At 39.4% G+C, this 27,933-nt stretch overlaps 1 long non-coding RNA gene and 1 pseudogene across 1 annotated transcript in view; both read left to right on the top strand.

The window, feature by feature from the left end:
* LOC150058368 (uncharacterized) overlaps window positions 1-27,933 on the top strand; it is a 159,401-nt gene that overhangs the window by 89,146 nt on the left and 42,322 nt on the right. The gene's annotated exons all lie outside the window — the stretch shown is intronic.
* On the top strand, window positions 3,662-4,854 carry LOC150058369 (embigin pseudogene; annotated as a pseudogene).

Genomic DNA, 27,933 nt, shown 5'->3' with positions numbered 1-27,933 from the left:
TTTAGAAGTAGGTATTTCTCTCCCTAAGATATAGTACTAGTTGACTCATTAACTGTGAGGAGCTTAAATTTCTTCAGGGAAGAGGCTAAAAAAGGAAGAGGTTTATTTTATCTCCACTAGGCAGTCCAAGGCTTTTCTAGCCCTGTGATCTGCTAATTAAATGCCATGCTTGCTGGAGCAGCATGGCCTAGGATTTTTCTCTCTCTCCTTCCCTCCCTTCCCTGTCCCTTCCTCCTCTCTCCATTCATACCTAAAGAATTCTACCTTGGAGCTATACCTTCAGAAACCTTCATATATTTGTGAATCAAATGTCCTTTAGATCTAAGCCTTAATCAACCTACTTTTTGAAACATTGTCATGCTTTCCTAAGTTTCTTAATATGACTGGGAACAGTTTCCTTTACACATGTGAGTTTGAATATAGAGAGATATGAGTGTTTTTTTAATGTTTTTGAAAGCATATATTAGTTTTACTGGTAGATTTTATTGTGATATTTCTGCATATGCTTACAAAGTATCTGATTAGACTTGTGAATTAATAGGTTCTATTTGTTGACAACGGTGGACAGGGGAAAGGGTAGAAAAGGTGCATAGATTGGAGAGGCAATTTGCTTTGGAGTCATCTAATTTTTCCTTGACCCTGAAAGATTGCTTCCCATATAACTATGGGGTTGACCTTTTAAGACTAGGGGTACCTTATCAATCGCTATCTCTGAGGTAGGAAATTACCTGTGCTTGTTTTTTTTTTCCAGTGCTCAGGACCTGAGCACTGTCCTTGGACTTTCTCAAGGCTAGAGCTCTATCACTTAAGCCTCAGCCACACTTCTGGCTTTTTTTCTCCTAGGTATGTGGTACCAAGGAATCGAACCTGGGTCTTCATGCATGGCAGGCAAGCACTCTACTGCTAGGCCAAACTCCCGGCCCACCTGTGCTCTTTTATTCTAACCATTGAGGAAGACTAAGGTTTGGTTGATCATTTACCATCTAAGAGCAACAGACTTTTTAGTATAGATCAGCTGAGATGGGAGAGATGTTTATCTAGAAGAGAATTCAGTGCTAAAGATCACACTCCCATCTTTCTACTAACAAGTCATTGTTACACTGGGGGTTATATCCACTTAACTGGATGCTGACACTCTTATTGTTTTGTATAAAACATGGCAATGATCGATTTGACAATGTTTTCATTTCTTTTTGTACTCTTTAAGTAGTTGTACATATGTGCTCTGATTCAACAGGTCAGTTTACAAGTATGATGTATCTTAATCAGTGGCACCCCTGCCAAATCTTTTTCTGAAGACTTTTTTAAGAACTCTAAACTAGGCTATCAGCATTCATTATCCTAATGAGAACTCAGCATAGGTACAGTGCTAACCGTTGTTTGCTTATTTCACCAGAGGTACAGTCCCCAGCCACTTCCCTGCTTACCCCTCCTTCCCACCCAACTCCTGGAGCAATCTGTGTACCAGGCCTTGCTCAGGCTTCCCAAAGGATGCATCCTAGAGCAATCCTAAGCCCTCTGCCTCTGAATTTTGAACATGTAAGAACCTCTTTTATATGCTTCGTGCATTTTATTTAAAACAATAACCTTCACCAGAATTAGCAATTTACTATATGTTAACCTTACATGGTGGGGTGAAAGAATGAGTTTTTGCTTGGCAAAGGGCTTTGCATTTTAGAATCTATATTCCTTCATTTTCTATCTCTTTGACCCATCTACTGACATCACTTCTCTAAATTATTTTCATCATGTTTCAAAAAAAGAAGATATGTGAGAGTTAAATGGCAGTTCAGTGTTTTCACATAATTAAGAGTTCCATAAATGTCAGGTTGTACAATTATTATTATGCCATCTTGTTAAGTAAATGTTTCTTCAGTTATTCAATAACTTTCATGAGCATTTTAGCCTAAGTAGGATATTAATACCCAGAGTGCTAGCTTACAATTAGGAGATTGTCTCACTTCAGCACCTAATATAATGGCCTGTCATTAATAGGCAGTTTCTCATTTCATTTGCTAATCACATTTCAGTGTTCAGAATAACAGTAAGGTCTTAGGAGCAAAATCATACTTTACTCTTTAAGTAATTGCAATCATATGCAACTTTGCTTATTGCTGTAAATTCTGAGAATGGTATTGCTATATGATTTTGAGGCTTGTGCAGTGTTTTCACATGCACCTAGATAATATAGCCTATTCTACACTCGATAGAAATAAACAGTATGGCCTATTGCTCCTGGGGCCATAGTGATCAAAGCAACAGAAGAGGAAATCAAGCAGAAGAGAAAATGAAACAAGAAATGTGGTAAATAAGAGATCTCTGTGGCTGACTGTTACAACAGAATATTCATAAACAATGTAACAGTTTTTTCAAATTGTCATTATGAAATATTATATAGTGTATATAATTGTACAGGTACTACTGTCTGGTGGCTGGTAGAGCAGTAGATATTTATGGCAGCATCACAAACCCATAAGTAATGTGTTACCTACCCCACAATGTGCTGAGAGCCATAACTGCACTAGAAAATTGGAATTTTTCCTTCTTTTTATTAAATAATTTTTATTGTGATTAATAGAAGGGTTACATTATATTCATCAGATAGAAAGTGCATAACTTCACAAACATTGATAACCTTTCTCATGACATGGTCCCCATTTCCTTCCCACCCTCCTCCCGCTTATCTTGATTTCCCCCTTTCCCTATCCAAGAAAATTGGATTTTTTTACTGCATTTTAACCTCACAACATGTCTGCTGTCATATTTGCATCTATCATTAACTGGTATATCATTATTCAGTGTATGACTATACTACTACACTATATAGTAGCCAAATTTTATTTGGGTGTACGAAACATCCAATCCTATTTTTAATGTTATCACCAGCCCTTATAGAGCCCCACAAGACTGAGAAACTTGAAAGGGAAATCTGATGAGTTTGGATAGACACAGTTGAATATGGAGTAAGAATGTCAGTTCATAGGGGACCAAGGGCATACTAAATCCACTAGCACAACGATGTTCATTGCAGCACTATTTACAATAGCAAAGATATGGAACCAACCCAGATGTCCCTCAGTTGATGAGTGGATCAACAAGATGTGGTATTTATACACAATGGAATTCTATGCTGCTGTCAGAAAGAACGACCGCCCCATTTGTAAGGAAAAGGAAAGACTTAGAAAAAATCATATTAAGTGAAGTAAGCCAGACTCAAAGGAACATAGGCCCAATAGTCTCCCTCATTTGTCATAATCAGTAGAAATCTTGGGCTCTCCTAGCAGAGATTTACAATAGAACGAAATCTAGAGACATTAGGCCAAATAGTATGACACTAAATGTAAGAACCTTCAGGATAAAGAAACAAAAGCCATATAATGAGTGACTGTTGTCCTTAATGTACTATGTTATCTGTCATCTTTTTTGCCATCCCTTGGTTATCTCATATTGTTACAATATTTCACCTTGTTATTTGATATATTGTATATGTGCTTAATTGGTTATTTGAAATTTGATAGGGAAGGGGGAAATCAAGATGGGGAGGGGATGGGGACCATGTCATGAGAAAGGGTATCAATGTTTGTGAAGTTATACACCTTCTATCTGGTGAATATAATGTAACCCTTCTATTAATCACAATAAAAAATTATTAAAAAAAAGAATGTCAGGCTCCGGGTTACCAGTCAGTACCTGGGTGACTCCAGACGTCGACCAGGGAGACCGCAGGGGAGCCGCCACCTCCATCCCGACAACAGGAGACCTGCTGGCGCCATGCATGCGCTCATGGGCCTCCCTCCAGGGCCCCGGAACGACCCCAGCGCAGCCCCGCGGGCTCTTCCTCCTGGCGGTGGCGCGCCCCAGCTTGGGGGACCCCGCAGATTCAGCGTTCAGAAGTCTACCTGTTCGGAATGAAATGATGGCGAAGTCCACTAATCTTCCCTTGGAGATTCATAATATATCACGGACAGAACATGCTAGTAGTCCAGTAGAAAAGAATATCGCTTTGGAAAAGGCGTCTGATGTGGAACTCACATGCCAGCTCTCCACATCTGGGGATGGGAATGCAGGGAATGGGACTTGGGAGAAAGGTGATGAACTACTTCAGAACAATTACGTCGTCCACACAACGGGAAACACTGTGTACACCAAGTACACGTTCACCATCATTAACAGCAAGCAAATGGGAGACTAGTCTTGCTTCTTTGGAGAGGAAAAGGAACAAAGAGGGACATTTAGAATCAAAGTCCCTCAACTTCATGGGAAGAACAAGCCACTGATCACTTACGTGGGAGATTCCACTGTCTTGATGTGTAAATGTGAGGGCTGTGACTCGTTAAACTGGACGTGGTACAGAAAGAATGCGAGCACACGGGTTCCTATTGATACACACCTGGGAAATAAACAGGTCATCAAGGGAACGCATGCCAATGAGACCACGCTGAGGATAGAGCAGCTACTGGGGGATGACAAGGGCATCTACTACTGCCCTGCAGAGTTCCAGCTTGGCGAGAGCGAGGACCATGTGGAGCTGGTCGTGTTGAGCTTCCTGGTTTCCCTTAAGCCTTTCTTGCCATCGTTGCTGAAGTGTTTGTTTTAGTGACCATTATCCTTCTTTGTGAACTATACACGAAGAAAAAGAAGCAGGGCCCAGATGATGGGAAAGAATTTGAACAGACTGAACAGCTGAAATCGGATGATAGCAATGGTACAGAAAATAAAGCCTCCAGGCTCAGAAAAGCTGAATCTGTAGACCAAAGAATGGAGAAAGTCTGATCAGCTTTCTGGGGAAGATGTATCTCAGCTTCGTTTATCTTTGCTTTCGAAAGCAATGGAGTTTTTATTTTTGGTTTTTGAAGACAAAAAGCTTATTCCACATGCATCACAGAAGTTTCATAAACATGTGCTGGCTCTGATGGGAAGATTCATTTTGTAATTTATTTTACATTGAAGCAAGCTCTTGGTCTCCATTGTGTTATGAGATGCAACCGGGGCTCATTAGTGATCCTCTGTGGTCCTGAACACTTGTGTCTTCCTGGGAGTGGATGCTTTGTGCTTTTGTTAATGGTGGCGACTTTACTGGAAGACAGACTTTCAACCTGTAAATAAAAGGGAAGATGTGGGAATAAAACCTGTGTTTACCCATAGCGTTGTCCCTACAAAACAAATCACTACAAGTTTATTCTATGCTTTTCCACTGCTTTTCCCACCAAGCCAAAGTGCTCCTTAGTGTTAACGTAGAATGATCGTGTGTGTGTGTGTGTGTGTGTGTGTGTGTGTGTGTGTGTGTGTGTGTGATTTGCAAAGTCCCACTTGGGATTTCTTCATATCCATGTGGTGTTGAACGAAGCATTGCATCCTGGAATGCTTCAGTGGTTCCTGGCTTCCTGGTGTATTTGCTTGGATATCTAGTTGGGGAAATCTGTGGCCAGTTAGACCATATAAAAATGCTTTGTTAGTGCTTTTTAATAATAATTCTTTTTGACTGAAATCCAGAAATACCAATGTATTTCTTTTATTTTGTTCAAAATGCCTTACATTTATCTTCACAAATGAGATGATTCGTTTCTATCGCATATAAAATGGAAATGTTCTAGTATGTAGTTATTACCAAATCAAATAAACTCTGAAAGGACAAAAAAAATGTCAGTTCATCTGTTCACTTGACAAATACTTCTCAATCTGTGATATTCCAGTTTGAAACTTACAACGTTTACCATATTCCAAGTCCTAAATTTACAAAAATAACCAAGATTGGTGCCTGTAGAAGTAACTAACAATAACAACAAAACATGGTAAAGTATCTTCAGAGTTATACATGCAATAAAGAAAATAAAGCAGGGTAAAACTTCAGAGATTGTTTAGGGGTAGTGGGAAGACTGGTAGATGTTGGTCACTGACAATGTGTGGGAAGGAATTCTGTGCCACGACTGGACTTTGCATGACTTAATTGCATTATTAAAGTACTCAATTAAAGAAACTTTATTTCAAAAAGGGACTCTGGAAGGATAGATGCAAATGATACCACAGTAATTTTGCTATAAAAGAGGAATGAGATCAAGGGAAAGCCAAAGTAAATAAGAAGGAATGATGTAAAAAAAAATGAAGGGTGTAAACTCACTACTGGATATCTCTTTGTCCTCATGCCAGACCCAGGATCATAGCGTCACTAGGTGTGGAGTTTTCTTAAAGTATCATCTCCTCAGTGCCATAGCTGCTTTCCTAAGAGAAGACTGCACTTCTGTCATTTCACACATTTCCCAGTGTTCACTCAAGGTTCCATAAATATTAGCTAAGTTGAACATAGCTTATTGTACTTTATTTGAAAATATGTTTAGAGGGCAAAGAACTACTGATCTTTTTCAAATGACAAAGGTTAATTAATAATGGGCCCAGTAGCTATGTGACCTCCAGTTAATCACTTTCTCAGGACCGGAGGTCTTCTCTTCCATGAAATGCAGATGACCAGCACTCCCTGGGCTGTCCTTGTGTCTGAATGAGAGAAGGTGTGAGAGACTCACATATAACCTGTTGTGCCCTGGATCTGTCTGTATTCTGTCACAGGGTTAGAGGACAGCAGGGTGGATAAGAAACAGATGAAGAGATCCAAACACAAAGGACAGGCCAAGAGAACTCAATGTGCTCACCATTTCCTCCCTCAGGAACAGGTGGAGCAGGTGTGGGACATGAGGATAGGAGCGGGAACTATCCAGTTTATTGTTTTCATCTCAGAGGGAATAAACCAACAGGAGGTTTATCATTTTAAGGAGCCTTCTTTCAGTCAGAAAAGTCAAAGCTACTGAGTGCTGAGAGGGAGTTGAAAAATTACCTGGGAAGAAGGGTCCAGAATGAGTTGTGAGTCCTGCTTCAGATCACGGGACAGGATGAAGTTCCCAAAAAAGAATCCTCCACTCTGGAGACTGAGATTGAGGAGGATGGAAAGCTGAGGGCAGTGGGGGAGAAGCTGTGTGAGTCCTTTCCCTGCTTGTCCTTCTTGTAGCCTCATGGTAGCTTGGGGAATGTAGGATGGAGCTCCAGGAGGTGAGGGAATACCTCTCTCTGTGGACATTGCTCTGCAGTCTGAAATGAGGAAGAGGAAATGGAAACTATATAAGAGAACTGGGAATTTGCTGTCCTCAAGGGTGAGAATAGAAGACCGTGTAACCCAGGTCAAGGTCTGTCTTCTACAGAATTAAAGAATATGTTGCCCCTCAAGTTGTTCTAATCACAGAAATCCTGTCCCTTGTGATATCTCTAGGAAAATCTCAAATTAAGTACCTTGAAGAGTGGGGTTACACAGGAATGCATTGGCTTAGAGGAGGTGGCTCATTGTGATATTCTTACCATCTGATAAAAAAGAAAGATACTGAGCCTTACAAACAAAAACAAAATTGAACAGTCACATGACAATATCCTAGTACTGCTGAAGTACCTACTTCAGTTCTTGTTCAAAGTCCTCTTGAACTGTGTGACGATGGAGAAATCACTTAAACTCTCTGAGTCTCAGTTCTTTGTGTAGACAGTAGGAAGTATTTTTATTTATCACAGAATTAATTTGCGGCTAGAAAAATGTATTCAAGATTATAAAACACAATGGATCTATAGGAAATTATTGCTATCAACAATGTTATCATTATTATACTCAAAATTGAAGAAACATTTTTTGGATTTTATGAAATTGCAATACAACCCATTTTGGCTATTTCTATATGAAGTAATTGCCATTTTCCTCAAATCTTTGTATTTATTGCCTTCCAAGAGCTCAGCTGTGCTGGACAGCTCAACTACTTTATGCCCTAGTGACTAAGCTAAATAGAAATCTTTAACCCTATTCCTAGTCTTCAGTCGAACCCTCTAGTTCTAGTTGTGCCTTCTAGAATACAACTACACTTTCCAAATGGTAGCCTTGATATATCATTTCATACATCCCTCATCTTGCTGGAGGATCTTTTTTCTCCAACTGAATAGCCCAAACATATTCAAACGTTTCAATTGACATAGCTTTTGAGTTTCTTTGCCATCATAATTGTTGGTGAGCTATAAATATTGCTATCCTTTCTGTTTCTTTCTCAAGCTGATTATAAAAAGTATCAAATGACTAATGTGTTTATTAAAAAGCATCTTGACTTTGCACCATCCAGATTTAATATCTTTTCTTCAAGTCTCATCTTGCCGTTTAGTATACGTGAACAGTCTTTTCTTTGCCTTTTTGTCTGTCTTACTGTAAAATCTACTCATTCATTGCAGTCTTCTCTGAGTATTTTTTATCCAGGTCTGATGATCTCTCTCATTCGTAAATTCTTTACCTACTCAGAAAAGTGAGTGCTCTTGGGAAATGAGAAAAGAAGATAGTAGAAATGATAACAAAATCGTTAGAGACTTCTAGAAAAATGGAACAGATTCCGTCTGTTTTGGCTGAAGAATGAAAGTGAGATGAGTTGTGATCATTTTCTAGAGGAGGATCCAGATGCTGGCTTCTGTTGTGAAAAGGTACAGGATTTCAATGAGGTTTACTCCTGACTCTACAGCTTCCTGGCTCAGCAGGCTTCATTATCTTTTTTTCAACTCTTCCCAGCATCATCATCCCCTGTAGAAAATGATTTTGCTAATACAAGCCTCACAGGATTCTTCACAGAGCTGTACAAGATGAGACATTAGCTCACTGGCTACTGCTCAGGAATTCAAGTATCCAGGCCCATAATTTTAAATGCCAACATCTGTTCATTATATCTTATATATGAATGTACCCATAATAAATGATTCATACCTATAAAATGTTTAGGTTAGAGAAAAACTATTTATTACCATGATTTGTCATTTATGACTAATACTTTCTCATATCATTGGGTGTTAATTTCCATTACTAATTGAGGTGAAAGCCCACACAATTGTATGCTTTGTCTTTCTCATGTGATCATGAATTGAACTTCCCTGTTTCAATTTGATGTTTCTCTTACCATCTTCGTCACACTTAGATATGGAGTTGTCCCTTTTCAGTTAAAAAATAATATATTTTACATATACTTATAACTATTTGTAAATGCTTTACATATGTATATATATAAAGTAATTTGATTCTATATTCTGCTTAATCATACCCTTAAACAAGCACCAATAAAAGATGCAATAGTGACTCTACTCATAAGTCTAATAATTTTTAACTTAAAGAGGTAAAGGAAGCATGAAGAAACATGATTCTAAGTAGATTCTGGGTGGAATCATTGAAAGATAAAGCAAGGAAATCAATCTTCATGAAAAGATGAAGTCTTAGCTGTTCTAAACTGTCACTGAATGTGTCCCCCTTAAGGGAAGGACTATATATAATAATTGGTGGCATACTTCCCTATATCCAGCAGGATAGTTGGTAAGCAACATAAAATATGTGCCTAAGAGACAGAACTGCAGGAGGATGCAGGAGCTTGTGACGAGCACCCAGCTTTTCTTCTGCTTTCTATGACTCTTCAGACAGAAGTAAGTTTAAATAAAGTGGATTAGAAGTTACAGTGCTCAAAAGAATGTTTAGAAGCTGGGCACAGTGGCTCACACCTGTAATCCTAGCTACTCAGGAGGCTCAGATCTGAGGACTGAGATTCAAAGCCAGCCCAGGCACTAAAATATCCGTGAGGCTCTTTCCCTCAATTAACCACCAGAAAATCTGAAGTGGCACTGGTTCAAGGGGTAGTGCGGTAGCCTTGAACTGAAGAGCTCAGGGACAGAGCCCAGGCCAAGAATTCAAGCCCTACCACCGACAAAAAAAAAAGAATGTTTAGGACAGTGATTCACCCCTTTCACCCCTCTTTGTTTACAATTGATAAATATTACTGTAGATTTTTTTCATAATGGGCATCGCTACTTAACTGAACAGAACACTAAATCTGCTGCTGAATAAGTAAATATCTTGCATTTCTTCATGTAAAATTACAGTGTTTTATAAAGCAAGGGCTCTGCTTCTTCACGGACATCTTTCTAATAGCTGTGTAGCTTTGTTATTTGGATGGGTATGTGGGTGCTCAGGATATGTAGAAAATTGATTTAATGCAGAAGTGGCTTGCTAGGTTGATAAATAAACATGAGAATAGAGCTGCTTATAGACTAGTTTCTTGACCAGGCTGGTAAAAGTATTTGCAAGGTGATGGTAACTTAAATCTTTTTTTTTTGCCAGTCCTAGGGCTTGAACTCAAAGCCTGAACACTGTCCTTGAGCTTTCTCAAGGCTAGACCTGCGCCACTTGAAGCCACAACACCACTTCTAGCTTTATTCCATGTATGTGGTACTGAGGACTCAAACCCTGGTCTTTGTGCATCCTAGGCAAGAACTCTACCATTAGGCCAAAATCACAGCCAAACTTAAGTCTTCTTGCTCTGGTGATCTAAGGGGAAAACTCTTAACATTGATCAGATAGGAAGTGGAAACAGGCTGGCAGTAGAGAAGTCCACACCATTCTAGTTGGTTGAGAAGTGGAGCACAAGCAAGTCTCAGAGAGATGGAGTAAAGAAGAGGAATGAATACACTTCTGAGGCAGGCCTATTTTGGTACTGAAGAGTTTATGCTGTCATAGAGAATGAAAATTATGAACTTTGTGATGCTAGGGAAAAAAAAACACGACTTACATTTGTGGGAAGGCTAACTGAGGAAGCAAACTTGGTAGCATCTAGTCAGTTTCTAGACTAGTACAGGGGTTGAGGAGGGGGTGGCAGGGGAGGGCTGCTCAACAAGACTCTAAATGAATTTAGAACCACAGCACCAGTGAGACCCAGTGATATAACTTTCCTTTAAAAAGTTCTGAAAGGGCTGGCTAGGAGCAAATGGCTCAAGCCTATAACCCTAGCTACTCAGGAGGCTGAGATCTGAGGATGTTTGTTCAAAGCCAGCCCAGGCATAAAAGTCCTCATGAGACACTTATTTCCAATCAATGGCTCAAAAACTAAAAGCGGGAGGGGCAGCCCCACCTGCCACAGAAACCAGCATAGACCAGGCCAGCAAGCAGCAGAAGCCAGACGCAGGAACCAGCACAGACCAAGCCAGCAAGCAGCGGACCCCAGACGCAAGCACAGGCAATGGCTGCGATCCGAGGGGAGTGAATGATTCTCCAACACTGCGGAGCAGTTCACAGCCAAATGCAGAGGAGTGAGTAGCCCAGCGGGTAGTCCAGCGGGTCCCCAAACCCATAGGGAAAGCAGAGCTGGTGGCGAGCTAGAGAACTTAACTCAGACCCCTCCACCCCGCCCAAGAAAGACCAGCAAGTGCAGGGGGGCAAGGAATTTAGAATCCTGTCCCTTCCCTTAACAGCCCCCTCCCCCAGGCCATTGACTGGAGACTGACAGGTGGGCAGACGCTAAGACTCAGCACCCCACCAAAGGGGGGCAGAGGTGACCCTGCTCCCACCCTCCCAACAGGTTCCTCTCCCAGGCCACTGGATCTGGAGAGTGGGGTCCACTGAGACCCTGCGTTCCAACAGTGGGTGGGGTGAGCTGGAGTCTAGGAGCCAGCATCTGTCCCCCTTAAATCTTGAGCCGAGCACCCTCCAGCTGGGAATCCACAGCAAGACAGCACCAAGGGGCCCCCCACAGTCATAGACTCTTGGCCAAAGCGGTGGAAACACATCAGGGAACTGAAGGGCCAACCAGCAGCCAAGCTAGCCTTCTGAGAACTAGAAAGGTGTGGCTCCACCCTTGGAGCCCACATCCTCGGCTGGGCCCTGCCCCTGGGAACAGAGCGGACACCAGCTGGTCCAGCTGAGAGCCCTTGCAATCCCCCAAACTCCAGTCCCTTGGCCGGGGGACCGCCGCTGGAAACAGCACAGAAAAACCAACCATCCGCCCAGTGCACTGAGACTAAAGAGCACAGATGAATCCCATGGCCCACTGTGAGGCCACTGGTTGGGCTGAGAGCTAGTCATGCAGCAGCACACAGCCTCTGGGAACAGGCCAAATACCTGCAAAAACTGCAAACTCTGACCTAGTCAGAAGCAGAATCAATTTGGCCGAGAACCACAGGTTTACACAGATTCCCAGAACCACTGGTCCCAATCCAAGTAAAGACCGTCACCTACCGACCACAGAACAAACTACAACAACAGTTCTCGGATGCCTAGGAGAGCACAAAGACGAATTATGACATACATAAATAATCAAAGTTCCACACAAATCCCAAAAGGAAACAAGAGCAAAGGGACTAGAGAGATGTCACCATCCCAAGAAATGACACCTGAAGAGACACGAAATATGTCTCAAATCAAGGAGATGATTTTGGAAATGACTAACGAAATCAAGGCTGAATTCCAAAAATATAAGCAAGAAATTTCCAAGGAACTCTTCGAATTCAAAAGAGAATTCAAGAAAAGTTTAATACCCTCTCAGCAGACATGATCAGCTCAGTGTCCACACTTCAAGCAAAAAATGGAGGCATTAAGCAGCAGATTGACTGAGATGGAGAATAGAACATCAGGAATGGAAGATAAAACACAAGAGCTGGAACAGAGAATCACCACCTTGGAAAGATTAGTCAGAATCCACCAGTGAGAACTCCAAGACCTGGCAGATGCAGCCAAGAAGTCTAATCTTTGTATAATAGGGATTGATGAGGGCGCAGAATTTCAGGACAAAGGAATGCAACCCTTATTCACCAAAATCATAGCAGAGAACTTCCCTAACCTCAAAAGGGAAAATACTCACATTATTGAAGGTTTCAGGACTCCAAACAGGCAAGATCCTAGAAGGAACTCATCTAGACATATCATAGTAAAGACACTAGACCTGAATACCAACGAATTGATCTTAAATGCTGCAAAAACAAAGAAAGAGCTATACTACAATAGGAAAAAAATTCAAATTACAGCAGATCTCTCCATGCAATCCCTAAATGCAAGAAAAGCTTGTAAAAACATCATTGATGTCCTGAAGACCAACAACTGCCAACCCAGACTGATACATCCAGCAAAACTAGCATTTACATTTGAGGGAGAAACAAGAGTATTTCACTCCAAAGAGAAGCTTTATGAATATGTGCACACTAAACCAGCATTACAAAAAATATTAATTAATCGAGAACAAATTGTAGAACATTAAGAACCCCCATCAAGAAGCAAATATCTATAATTCACTAAACACAAAAGGGGAAAAAAAGCGAGAGAAAGAAACTTAGAAGTAAAAATAAATAATGACAATGGACACTGACCACTTCTCCATAATTTCCCTAAATGTGAACGGGCTGAACAATCCAATCAAAAGACAAAGAGCAGCAGACTGGATTAAGAAACACCACTCAACCATATGTTGCCTCCAAGAGACACACCTCACTGCCAAAGATAGAAACAAATTCCAAATGAAAGGATAGAAACAAATTTTCCACTCCAATGGATCACGCAAAAAAGCAGGAGTAGCAATCTTAATCTCCAACAAAATTAACTTCTCAGTAAAATCAGTACGTAAAGATAGAGATGGCCATTACATATTAGTAAAGGGTACAATCCATACCCATAATATTACAGTTATAAACATTTACTCCCCCAACACGGGAGCACCAAATTTGTCAAACAAACTCTCTTAGAATTACAGAACAAGATATACTCAAACACAATCATAGTGGGAGACCTCAATACACCACTCTCAACAAATGACGGGTCAACTCAACAAAAGTTAAGCAAAGACACCATCAATTTGAACGACACCATAGTAGCCCAGCTGGGCTTAACAGATATACATAGAGTCTTCCACCCAACGGCAAAACTTTTTACATTTTTCTCAGCAGCACATGAAACACACTCCAAAAAAGATCATATAATAGTTCATACAGAAAGCTTAAGCAGATACAAGAGGACTGATATAATCCCATGCATTCTATCAGACCACAGTGGAATCAGAATAATTCTAAATAATGCAGTCAGAGTAAAAAAACATTCAACCACTTAGAAGCTGAACAACACACTTCTGAATAACAGATCAGATCAGATCAGATCAGATCAGAAATGAAATTAAAAACTTCCTTGAATGTAATGGCAATCAAGAAACATCACAAAGCAACTTATGGGACACAGCAAAGGCAGTTTTAAGAGGCAAATTTATCGCACTAGGAATGCATATTAAAAAGACAGAAGAAGAGCATGTAAATAACCTTAAAAAAATGAAACACCTAGAGGAGCAAGAAAAAGTTAATTCTAAAGGACACTAGAGAATGGAAAGACATCCCATGCTCATGACTAGGGAGAACCAACATAGTGGAAATGGCTATACTGCCAAAATTGATATACAAATTCAATGCAATCCCCATCAAAATCCCAAAGACATTCTTTACTGTAATAGAAGATATAATCCAAAGATTCATATGGAACAAGAAAAGATCTAGAATACCCAAAACAATTCTAGGCAAAAAGAGCAATGCTGGTGGTATTACAATACCAGACTTCAAACTCTACTATAGAGCCATAATAACAAAAACCGCTTGGTTTTGGCACAAAAACAGACCAGAAGATCAATGGAACAAAATAGAAGACCCAGAAATAGAATCACATACCTATAGGCAATTTGTATTTGACAAAGAAACCAAAGATATACAGTGGAACAAACAGTCTATTCAATTATTGGTGCTGGCAAAACTGGGCAGCCAAATGCAGAAAACTAAAAATTGACCCTAGCCTTTCGCCATGCACAAGCATTAACTCAAAGTGGATCAAAGACCTCAACCTCAGACCAGAAACCATGAAACTGCTACATGATAAAGTAGGAGGGGCCGGGAGTTTGGCTTAGTAGTAGAGTGCTGGCCTAGCATGCACAAAGACCCTGGTTCGATTCCTCGGTACTACATACACAGAAAAAGCCGGAAGTGGTGCTGAGGCTCAAGTGGTAGAGCTCTAGCCTTGAGAAAGCCCAAGGACAGTGCTCAGGCCCTGAGCTCCAGCCCAGGACTGGCAAAAAAAAAAAATTAGGAGAGACACTGAAACTCATAGGCACAGGCAAAAGATTCCTGAACAGAATCCCAGGGTCACAACAGATTGGAGAGAGACTCAATAAATGGGACTACTTAAAAATAAAAAGTTTCTGTACAGATAAAAACATAGTCGCAAAAGTAGAGAGCCAACCAATTGGGAAAAGATATTTACCAATAATACATCTGATATCCAGTATCTACAGGGAACTCAAAAAAATAATCCCCCCCAAACCCAACAAACCATTCACTAAATGGGCAAGGGAACTAAAGAGAGACTTATCAGAAGAAGAGATTAAAATGGCAGAAAAGCATATGAGAAAATGTTCATCATCTATGGTCATAAAGGAAATGCAAATAAAAACAACCCTAAGATACCACCTTACCCCAACAAGAATGGCCAAGATTTTGAACTCAGACAATGACAGTTGCTGGCGGGGTTGTGGAGAAAAAGGAACCCTACTACACTGCTGGTGGGATGTAAACTAGTTCAGCCACTCTGGAAAGCAGTGTGGAGGTTTCTTAAAGAACTGAAAATAGACCTTCCTTACGATCCCACCATACTACTTCTGGGCATCTACCCTGAACATCATAACCCAAGATATGATAAGGACACCTGCTCAGCTATGTTCATCTCTGTACTATTCACAATAGCCAGGCAATGGAAACAATCCAGATGCCCTACTGCAGATGAATGGGTACAGAAAATATATACAATGGAATTCTACACAGCCAACAGACAAGATAAAATAATGGCGTTTGCACGAAATGGATGAATCTAGAGCAAATCGTGTTGAGTGAGACAAGTCAAGACCAAAGGAACAAAAGGCACATGGTATCCTTAATATGTGGCTATTAAATCCAAAGAGTATAAGAGCGAGGACTCAATATTTGCATACCTAATGCTATGGACATGGTAATAGAAATATAAACATAACTATAGAGACGTAAAAACCTATGACTCTAGACATAATGTTTTATTTCATAAATTAATATGTTTCTATAACATACAAACCCTTAGCCTAATTTGGATTAAGTTCTAAATACTAAGTCCCAGTGATTGTAAATAGATATTCCCTTCTTGAACACTTGTTTGTTAAACTTGTCATTGGAAATATGATATAAAAATCAATGTTAATAAATTCTTTGATAAAAAATGTACTGAAACCTAGAAACATATTCTAATGATGTCTGAAAAGAATTTATGCTACCAAGTAAAAAGGCAAAGAAAAAAAAACTAGAAGCGGGGGGGATGGCTCAAAGTGATACAGCAGTAAAAACCCTAGCCTTGAGCAAAAAAAAAAGTACTTAGGGACTGTGTTCAAGGTTTGAGTTCAAGCCCCATGACTGACAACTAAATATATACATACATACATTCATCCATACATACATTCATACAATATATACATTCATATATACTCACATACATACATCCATAAATGTTCTGAAGGGGAAATGAAATGTTGAATAGTAAGTGATGACACTAATTTGAATAGACAGTTGTTGTAACTACATGCATGTACTTACATACATAAATATGATGTTGTATTTTGAATAATACATTTCAAAATTCTGTGAAAAATTCATATGTAGCACTTAACAAATCAAGCACCAGATGAAAACCCAGGGTTTAGTGCATTCAAAATTGTAAAAAAATGATATTAATCTATTTTCTTCAAAGAGCTGTCTGACTCTAGCTTATAAGACATCCTGAAAGAAATTAAAATGAATGCATTTGAATTTTTGTTTGTGCATTTCTACATTGAGCTGAACAGTAATTATGGCTTACTGCACTGTATGTTTTGCCTTAGGGCTTTCTAAAGCTCCATATCCCTCTTAATAGTTGCTTAATTGTTTATTTACATAAACTTATCTGGTAAATATGGTGGATGCTCAGGACCACTGACTCCCAAAGCCTTTGGGATGCTTTACAAAGAACACAATTCAGACATCATACATTTTCATATATATATATATATGGAATATGTACTTATATGAATATGTGTATGTGTACATATCATATACATTTTTTCAATGTTCCTTTTACAAGTTCACATGCCACCAGTTGGACAAAGTTAACTGCCTGAGATTTTTCTATTACTCTGAAGATTATATCATCTAGCCTAATGCAGTCATTTCACAGTGTGAGAAATTCAATTCTGCTGTGTGCCTGTACACATGGTTCATTTGGTCCTGGTAGGAAATCTTAGGGCTGGTTATAATTTACTCCAGAGATGTAATAGTTTCTTTTTCTTTGGCTTGTTGGGACTATAATATATTGTATCCTGATATTTTTGCATATCTTTGCAACATTTGTAAATGCTAGTATTCTTAGAGATGAAAAAAGTGATATTTCAGAGTGGAAAATTCTTCCTTTCCCTTTTTCTAAGTTGTTCCAAGCTCTGCTTCCTCATCTTCCCGCTTTCTTGGGCCATTCCATCAGACTCCTCCGTTATATGACCCCTGGGAGGGTGGAGCCAAAGAAAGACTTTCCTTTGCTCAGCTAGCAGTCATTCCTGCAGGGATTCCAACTCATCTGCATGGACCATCACTTCTTGCTCATGCTCGGGAGGCAAAGACTGGAATTGCACAGAAGAGGGTGCTCTTGTGTAAAGCTGCATTCACGCTCGCGTGCCTTCAATCCCTGGAGAAGTTTCTTTTTCCTTGCTAAGCTCATGTTTCAGTCCTCTCCGTATTTGGTCAATGTCACCTATCTGACAGTCGATGTATCCTGCAGGTAACTCACTGGCATGGAGGCTGCAAAAGCATCAGCTTTGCTTTGTTCTGAGTTGACACAGACAACTTATTTTTTTTTTAATCAACATCTTCCCCTTCTTCTCATCTGCCAGATCTCTTTAAGTGAAAACAATCAGAGGAAGAACAAAAATAATATCCCCCCACTGTTTACATTTTGAAAATTGCTTTTTACCAGGGGGGAATTACTTATCTGTCTCATTTGTCACACATATGTTTAGTATTTAACCTTTGGATGATGTGACAGAAAGAACTCAAGCCTTTTATTACCTGGTTCCTGCTACATTTTCTGCAAATCCCATGCTAACTGTCTTCTTTCTAGAGTCCTTCTTTAAGCCTATACTTTTGCTTGAAGTGATTTTCCCCCTATGCCTATGTATTTATATTTCTGTGGAGAAAGAAAAACAATGGTATGTTTGATTTTTTGTATTTTAAAAACATTTTATGGTTGGGGTGATGTACAGAGGGGTTACAGGTACATTCATCAGGTAGTGGGTACATTACTTCTTGAATGTTGTTTGCCCCTTCCCATGTTTTTCTCCCACTTTCCTTCCCCTACCCCTTCCCACTTGTCTTGTTTTTACCCTTACCTTCCCATTTGCAAATATACAATAATATGTTTGAGTAGAAAGATAAATGTGTGCTGATATTGCTATAGGTACCTATCTATCTATCTATCTATCTATCTATCTATCTATCTATCTATCTATCTGTCTATGAACTATGTGTACGTATATACATACACTCACCTCTATACTTATTTTGTGGTTATAAAAGCTAAATAATCCCATGTAACCGGCAAACTGGAGACTGCAGGAGAACTGATAGCTGAATTCTAATATAAGCATTAGAGTGTAGACTAATTTAAAAACTGATTTCAAGGAGAGAGAGAGAAATCTAGTAACAGTCATTATATTCTGTCAGGCTAATCTTGGGTTGGATGAGGTTTTGCTTAGTTTATCATTTCAAATGTTAATCTCATCCATAAAATGCACACACACACACACACACACACACACACACACACACACACACTTTAACCAACTGCTTGGGCATCTCAAAGCCCAATTATGTCAATATAAGTTAGCTATGAAAGCCCCCATGTAAATTGGCCTGCCAGAATCGCTGCTACGTCCTCCTGTTGATCTTCTCTTTGGTGTTTATCACTTGTTCATGCTATTTTTTCTCCATTGTGTCTTCTTCCTCCATGTGAGCTCCATGAAAGCAGAGATAGATTACCTATTATATGTATTCCTCTGTCCCTTGTGCTCAGGAGATTGACAGACTCCAAGTATTCATGTGTATTTTTGAATAAAGTACATTATACATTAAAAACTAGATGTTTTGGGGGGAGGACATGTTGAGGTTCGAAGCCAGTGCCTTACACTTATGAGGCAAGCACAGTAACCATAGAGCTATACTCTCAGCTCTGAGGGGAATTAATAGACTGCTATGGGTATGTGGAGGAGGAAAGTCAGGCTACTGGGACAATTGAAGCAGGCAGATTCTTATTTGTAGCTGCCAATTTGTACTTGATTTAACTGGAACTGGGAAATCAATGTAAGCTAGAAGTTTTGAAATAGGAGCATCTGTTCAAGCAGAGCAAGCCTGGTACGGAAGAATCAGTTACAGTAATTTTGAGGCAAGGAGATGAAATAGCAACAGAGATGTGAAATGTAACTGACTCCTCTTCTGATCAGACAGGACTGGAGGCTTATATTGTTAATAGGCTGCACCAATTGGAGGCCTGGGTAAGAGTAACTGGTGAGTCTGACGATGGGTAGAGAGGAATTATTGTACGATCTTCATCCAGCAGGAGAAAGCCTCAGGAAGCAAGAACAAAGCTGATCTCACAAGGTCATGGGATGAGATGTGTAAGGTAGGCCCAGAAGGGTGGTCTGAAGAGGGAGTCCTTTATGGGGAGTGGTCATGGTTGCAAGGGAGACATTAGAGAGGAAAAGGCCAATTTAATGGGCATTTCTGAAATAGAATTCATTCATTTGCTATGAGACGAGAAAATTGAACATTGAAAATGAAGGAAGTCAAAGATCGGTTCTATGAGGTTTGGAAGGGAAGACCAGAGAGATAATGGTTTCGGAGGATACATTTGAAAAGACCTGTCTCCTCCAGGCAGAATAGTTCCCTTGGCCTCTGTACCTGAGCATCCTGCGATCAGGATTAATGTTGCTAATGTTCCTCCACTGCAACCATTCAGCAGGTCTGCGGAACAATGCTCAAGCCCTTCAACACAGAACAACTCCCTCCAGGCAGCAGAGAACCATACCATCTTCATCCTCATTCGTGTCACCGTCACTCCCCTTCTTACTGAACACTTGTTATTTACTATACTGTAATAATAACCATCATGTAAGGAGTCTGACCTATATCCTGGGATTTTTTTTGGGGGGGAGAGGTCTTTTTGTCCCCAAATTCAGTTTGACCCCATCCATATCAAAGTGATATTACTACAGCATCATGCACTTGCTGTAGAGGAAAGAATGAGGAACAGCAGAAGTAGTGAGTTGCTGACTTGCGCAGAGAAATCAAACTCAGTGGAAACAGCTCATGTGTTTTAGCACCTTGATTTCATTTGGCACATCATGATTTTTTTCCCTTTTCCAGGAGCAAATTGCATTGCCCAATGTGTGAGGAAGAGGTTGCATCAATTTCCCCTCCAATTATCTAGCCCATGAGAGCTAGAGCTGCTTTATACTACCATTTCTGAGCCAGGATATGGAGAGAGAACCATTTCTAGAGCTCTCTTGCCTTGCTATGCTCAAAAGGCAGATGCAGAGAAACAGAAGACATATTTGAGCCTGTAAATAGTAGCAAGGAATACTTACCAAACACATACAATGTGAAGGACCTCTCCCCCCCCCCCCCAGTCAAGGACCTTGTTACACCATGTTATCAATATGGTGTGAGGACAGAATGGTTTGCTCAAGGGCACATAGAAAAGGAAGGAACCAGGATTCATATCTGAGCTTGAATCTTAGTAAATTTCCCAAATATGTGTTAAAATAATAATGTACCTTACTAACATTTTATTTTTTTTCTAACTTCTTCAGAGTTCAGTGCAGGATCCCACAGTCTCTTTTATCTAAGCTTTTATTTCCAAGAGCAGGTTTTACAAACTTTTCTCCATCCGACTGCCTTCCACTCTTCACTGCCTACAAGTTAGCCCTTTCTTCCAAAATATCTGTCAAACTGCTCGTATTATTAGGTGCCTATAACACCTTGGTAAAAACAGTTCATTTACATCCAAGAATCTATAATTGCAACACTTTATTAATATCTGAGTATCTCCAGACAATATAAATCTGGATTCCTAAGGGTTTTCCTGGCACTACCTACAATGCCTGTATCTGGAATTTATTTTTAGTGTTGCCACATAGAAACTAAAAAGAAGATTGCCTCTTAAGATCATAACTCTGCACAAATTTCTCTCCACATTTAATCATAGCTGCAAACTCTCTTCCTTCATGTGGAACAGTACTGTGAGACTGTTCCATAAGGAGTAAACCATCTTTTTGTTTATGGGAATCAACTACTCCCCTGAAAGCTTTTCATTCATTCCACTAGTGACAATGTCTCATCAACTGACCAGAGTTTGTCAGTTACTTAATGAACTTAAATCTTGAACACTGATCTAAGAATAGCATTTCTGTCTCTTTGCTCACCTCACATTAGGCTCTTCCTTTGTATGGATTTGATATATATGAGGTGAAAGATTGGAATACTAATAACAAGATAGGGTTTTATGAATGGGAAGCAGAAACCTCTTATTTTCCTATGAATTTTCTTTTGCATGTGCACATTTAAGTTGTCTTAGAGGAAGAGAAAAGTTAGAGGCAGCTCTTATCTCCCAGCCACTTTTAGACTAGCTAGCAAAAGAGCTGTAAGATTTGAGTCATAGGACATACATTATATGTATCTAAGCCTTAATTTATAAAGATGAGTGATAGCATGGAGTAGATAATGCCATAGAAAGAATTTATTATTTACAGTTCTGAGAGAAATGGGCAAGCCATATACTTCAAAACCATATGGGGAAGAAGCAGGTTTGATCAAGAGGCAGAAACACAAGTGAATGGAAGATGATGAACAGGTTGGAATAATTATAGCAGGCTTTAGGCATAAGAACTGAGCCTAGTTGTTTGGTACCTGGCACTACCTGGGTACATTTGAGATGGAAAATATTGGGTTGGTGTATGAGAGTCTGACAAAGTAGGCAGTCAGAGGGAAAGATTCTAGATTATTTGGATAATCTGGAATATGACTTCCATGCTTGCATTAAAGATTGATCACAGGTGATATATATGATATAGTGATATATCTAAATATATCTGTATATATGCATATGTATATACATGTGTATGTTTACGTGTATGTGATACATATGTGTTGATACATAAATATGCATATATGCCATTAGTTTGGATCCTGATTAATGGATGTCAAATAGACAAATGCATAACCTAAGATAACACAAATAAAACCCCACTTTAGAAAAATCTAGAGTGCAGTTATTCTCCTTTCCAGCCATTTCTCATCTTCTCTCATTACCACAGGTCCACATAAGAATGGATGATTCATTTTTGAAGGTTGGTGTATCTTAGTATTTAAGTCAAATTGTGGTGGGACAAGTGTATGCCTCTAGTGGCTGTGTCTTTATCATGATTGCACAATTTTGTTCCACTATCCTACCACAGAGCTGGGCTTTCCTGAGCTCTTCAGCTCAAGGCTACTGCCCTACCCCTTGAGCAACAGCCCCACTTCCCATTTTCTAGTGGCTAATTGGAAATAAGAGTCTCATGTTCTTTTAGTACCTGGGCTGGCTTTGAACCACAGTCCTCAGATCTCAGCCTCCTGAGTAGCTAGGATCATAGGCATGAGCCACCACGCCTGGCTCTCCTGTGCTTTGACAGGGACTTGGCTTCAGTAGTCACCAAAAAAAATAGACCATGGACCTCCAAATATCAGCCTCCTGAGTAGCTAAGAATATAGGTAGGGGCTACTGGTGCTCAACTAATATTGAATTTTCACCATATATATATGCAACTCAAGAAAGAAGCTAGTAGTGGGTAGAAATGACAGAGTTGGCACCTAGACACTGGAGTTGGTGAAATGGCTTCTATCAATGTTGCAGAGCAATGAAGCAACAATGTCTCCATGATTCCAGGTTCAAAGATTGACATTTTGAGCTCTGGATGGATATTTAACCTCCATGCGTGCATTCTTGTTAGCTGGGAAATGGAAGCATAGATATCCAGTCTTCATTCTACAGTCTTTCTCAAGCTACATGTTAATACAAACATACATACATGCATACACACATACATAAATACTCCTGAAAATGTGACCAATGGCAATTACAGAACAAAATGATAATGACAGAAACATGTAAAATCAAAAGTCCTTTTTATGTCACACTAGAAAAGTATTGACTAAAAAATTCTGTAAAATTAAGTCTGAGCCATTTGCACAGACAGAGGTAAATGAATGAAGACACTATTTGTCTTTCAAGTGAAGAGAACACATATAATTCGTGAATGGTATCTGAGCATAAGTGATTATGCTTTCTCCTTTAAAGAGAGTTGCTTAGCATCTCTTAGCAATTGAGGAAAGAGTAATTTTGCTATGTGTTGAATGGAAGGTGCAGTCGCAAAATCACAAGGTCAGACACTATCTATGTCACCTGGCCAGACATATCTCTGGTTCAGTTCACGATCTAAGTAAAAGAAAGTCTCCAAGGAGTGGGAATCACTCTCCAAATAGAAACCCTGGGAATGTAGGAGTTAACCATTCTTCATCCCCCCACCTCCCAATTCTACCCTATCTGACTTCAGTGATTTGCTAATGTAGACTGTCTTTAATTCAACATCTAAAGTGGAAAATGGAAAACCCAGACACTGTATTTCTATTTCACCATTTTCTCAAGTCATATGCTAACATAGACCTTAAACTATGGCAATTATGGAAATGATAAGTAGGAAAACATGTAAAATTAAAACAAAGAGAGCCAATTTCCTGTGCTGCATTGAGAAAACTTTGTCTCAAGAGATATATTTCTGATTTTGAACACTAGCTATTCAATGGCACTCCCTGCTTCTTCTAGCCTACATAATTTCCAGTAATTAGAGCATTATGGAGTTACTAAGAAAGGTTGCCAGCCAGCAGTAAACACCAATAATAAACATCTCATGCAAGCTGATGCTCAGGAAGGAAAATGAGAAATAGCTACACAATAGTTAATGGGTGGGAGCCAGGGGTAGGAGATCTAGTGGGTAGTGTTCTTGACCCTGACACTAGACTCATTATTTTATTTAGGGACAGCTTTGAGGTGGAATGACACTGTGAAGTCCCAGGAGGGAAAAATGTATGTCTAGGTAACTACATTTGTCTAGCTATTTCTATCTATTCCTGAGACTTGTCAATTGTGCGAGGACTTTATTCAATGATATGAATGACTGTCAGGCAGAAGTGGAATCAATCATGTTCTCTGTGATGAAGCCATAGACATAGTAAACAACAGATGGAAGCTAGAGGAAGGCTATAAATTTGTAGACTTTACTAGTCATTAGAAACTCCTGGGGATATATGAGTTTCCTCAAGAGAGGAACGTGGGAGAGAATGAGGGGAAGGATGATATTATCCAAAAATGTACCCTTTACCTGACTTCTGTAACTGTAATCCATTTGTACACCACCTTTAAAGTAACCATAAATTTTTTTAAAAAAAGCTATATGACTGAAAAAATAAAGGTGAACATGTACACGTGTATATGTAATGTATATGTAATATATGCACATGTATGCCTACATATGTGTGTGTCTGCATATGTATACATTTATATATGCCAAATGGATAAAACAGTTTACCTTGTCATTGTACTCAGAAATTATAATATATAAATGCTGAGCATGTAAGTGGTGACTATGGTTATTCTGGTAGCTCTGAGATTCTGTTCTTTCTGCACCAAGATGAGTAAAATAGATAGTCTTTCCTAAGCAAGTGAAGAAAGCAGGAAGGAGTGTTCCCCCTAGATCTCCTATCCCTGGCTCCTACCCATGAGTCTTTGGGTAGCAATTTCTCATTGGTTCTGCCCAGAGCATCAGCTTGTGTGAGATGTTTACCACTGGTGTTTACTGCTGGCTGGCACGCGTTCTTGGTAACTCCATAATGCTCTAAAAAAATAGCTTTACCATCCTATTTCTGAATTATCTGCAATTGTTTCTAGGAGAAACTTTCAGCAAAAAGTACATTTGCCTTCTTCATATCCATTTTATTAGTAGGCTTTCTGGAACAGTAGGTTCTTTGAAACATATTCAAAAGTATTTAGTACAATAAATATATAAACAAATGATTATTTTTCTTGAGCAAAACAATATCTCTTCTTTCCTGTTCCTATTCTCAAATCATGTTTTTATTTGAACCTGGGTATTTTGCTAATGTGTTCTTTAATTTGAAAACTAATGCATTGTATCTACATTTTATTTAAAATAGTCTATTTACTGAGATATTTTCTGATTTTAGACATTGGCTACTTAACCATTCTCCCGCTTCTTCCATTCTAAATGATTTACAATACCTCTGCAATTTCTGAATGCAGTGTTGTGTTTGTTTATAGCACTGGCTCAGTGAGCAAGGATGAGAAATTGAGTTATTTATTTGATGACTCAGGCCTTGAGCACTAAATTGGAATTTGCCTCTGTACTGCGAGAGAGTAGAGAAAAGAAATCTAATAGACTAAATGAGAATATTGTGTGTATGTTTCTGTATCTCTGTTGGGAACAGTATACGTGAAGTGATTATGACTCAGGAGGAAGAAAACTGGCCATGGATTAAAAATGAAAACTGAGGAAGCAGCCAATTAATGATCTCATCCAATTGTTTAATGTTGACCAATGAATATATATATATATGTATATATATTTGGACCTACAGATTTTCAGTCAGAAATGTTCAATTCTTCTTGGCACAGTGACTTAACCATGACCAAGCCTTGGCTGGCATCTCTCGCTAGGCATTGTATAAGGTGTGCTGTTTTTCCCTGTGTGAACACTATGTGGCTTGGGGAAGGCATGAGATATTGAAATGGAAAAGGTTAAGACATCTCCATCTTTGGGAGAATAATTAGAAACCATATATGCTCTGGAAATTTGGTTGATGAGCAAGAGGTGGCTCTGTGAATATTCTAAACTTTATCATTCCAGTCTGGGGAACACTTAGAATATCTGGGAAGGGAGAAATCAATTCTCTTCCTTGTTCACCTGTCTGTTTTTTTAAATATATTTTGCATTGTTATTGTGAAAGTGATATATAGTGATATACAGTCGCATAAGTCAAGTAATAAGTGCATTTCATTTTAAACAGTATCACCTCTTCCTTCATTTTCTCCCAGTATTTTCCTCCCAATCCTCCTTTCCCACACCTTGTATCTAGTGAGTATCTATTGAGTATCACTGCTGCATTTGTTCACCGTTTGTTCCACATTTCTGTGTTCCCCTTTTCCTTCCCCAAGACAGATAAACTTACCTACGTACAAGATAAAAGGCACAGATACCAAAAACAGTGACAAAGGAGAAAACAAAAAACAAAAAAGCAAAACAAAACAAAAAAACTTCTTCTTTCCATTTTGTAGAGTTCATTTCAATCGACATCATTTTGTATGATTATATTAAAGCAGATTTAAAGACATGGAAAAAATCTTCCATGCTCCTGAATTGGAAGGATTAACATCATGAAAATGGCAATACTGCCCAAATCTATCTACAAATGCAATGCAATGCCCATCAAAATCTCAACATTGTTCAATGATATAGAGAAACAGTCCAAAAATTCATATAGAATAATAAAAGACCCTGAATAGCAAAAAAAATTCCTTATCAGGAAGAACAGTATTGGAGGAATAGCAGTACCAAACATCAAACTCTTTTACAAAGCCATAATGATAAAAACAGATTGGTAGTGGCACAAGAGTAGCATTGAGGACCAAAGGAATAGAAGATCTGGAAATAAACCCATAGAACAATAGCTACCTAATATTTGATAAAGGAACTGTTCACCTTTCTTACATGTAAGAAATCCATGCAGAGGCCTTTCTGAGATTCATCACACTTGTTTTTTGTCTTATTTACTGTTCATTATTCATTTTTACTTTGCCAGTACTGGGGCTTGAACTCAGAGCCTAGGTGCTGTCATTGAGCTTCATTTTGCTCAAGGCTAGCACTCTATCACTTGAGCCACAATGCCACTTCTGGTTTTTTCTGAATAGTTCATTAGAGATAAGAGTCATCCCTTATGACTCATGCTGGCTTTGAACCACAATCCCCAGATCTCAGCCTCCTGAGTAGCTAGGATTACAGGCGTGAGCCACTGTGCCCAGCATCACACTTGATCTTGAGTGGCAATGGTGTATTTTTTTTTTTTTGGTGAACTTGGAAAAATCTCAGATTCTTCTTCTAAGCTACAAATAAAATAAACCAACCAAACAAAGCAAATATCTGTGCATCTTAAAGACTCACGGCCATATCCTTTGCTTCTCTACCTAGTGAAGCTCCATGCCTTCCAGTCAATCCAACTGAGTTAAAATGACTTGCAGAAGCCGGGCACCAGTGGCTCATGTAATCCTAGTTACTCAGGAGGTAGAAACCTGAAGATCATGGTTCAAAGCCAGCATGGGCATGAAAGTCTGTGAGACTCTTATCTCCAGTTAACCACCAGGAAACTGGAAGTGGTGCTGTGGCTCAAGAGGAAGGGTGGTAGTTCAGGGACAGCACCCAGGAGCAGAGTTCAAGACCCATGACTGACCCCCCCCAAAAAAAGAAAAAAAAGAGTTGCAGATTCCTCCTTGAGTTTTTACACAAGGTATTCATGCTCTGTCGGCTGTTATAGTAAATTAGATACCATAACAAAATACAAAACATTGAATTGAATATTTGTTTTCCCTTCCCATACTTACTTTCCTGACTCTTATATCATATATCTTATGCGCCTGATCATTGCTTTAAAAATACAATATTGGATCCAGAAGCCAATATTGTGTGATTCTAACTACTCAGGAGGCTGGGATTTGAGGGTCATAGTTCAAAGCCAGCCAGATCAAGAAAGTCCCTCGACTCCTACCTAAATTGCCAAAAGTGGGGCTGTGGTATAAGTGGTAGACCGCTAACCTTGAAAAACCCCCCACAAACTAACAACATTCATGCCCCTAGCATAAGTCCCACACCAGCAAACGAAAGAGCAAAAGCAGAGGCA

Source organism: Megascapheus bottae, chromosome 10, assembly GCF_031878675.1.
Source record: "Megascapheus bottae isolate mThoBot1 chromosome 10, mThoBot2.hap1, whole genome shotgun sequence".
In the NCBI taxonomy this organism is placed as follows: domain Eukaryota; kingdom Metazoa; phylum Chordata; class Mammalia; order Rodentia; family Geomyidae; genus Megascapheus; species Megascapheus bottae.
Note: the sequence above shows the minus strand (reverse complement) of the source record. Positions and strands in the feature narration are given on the sequence as shown.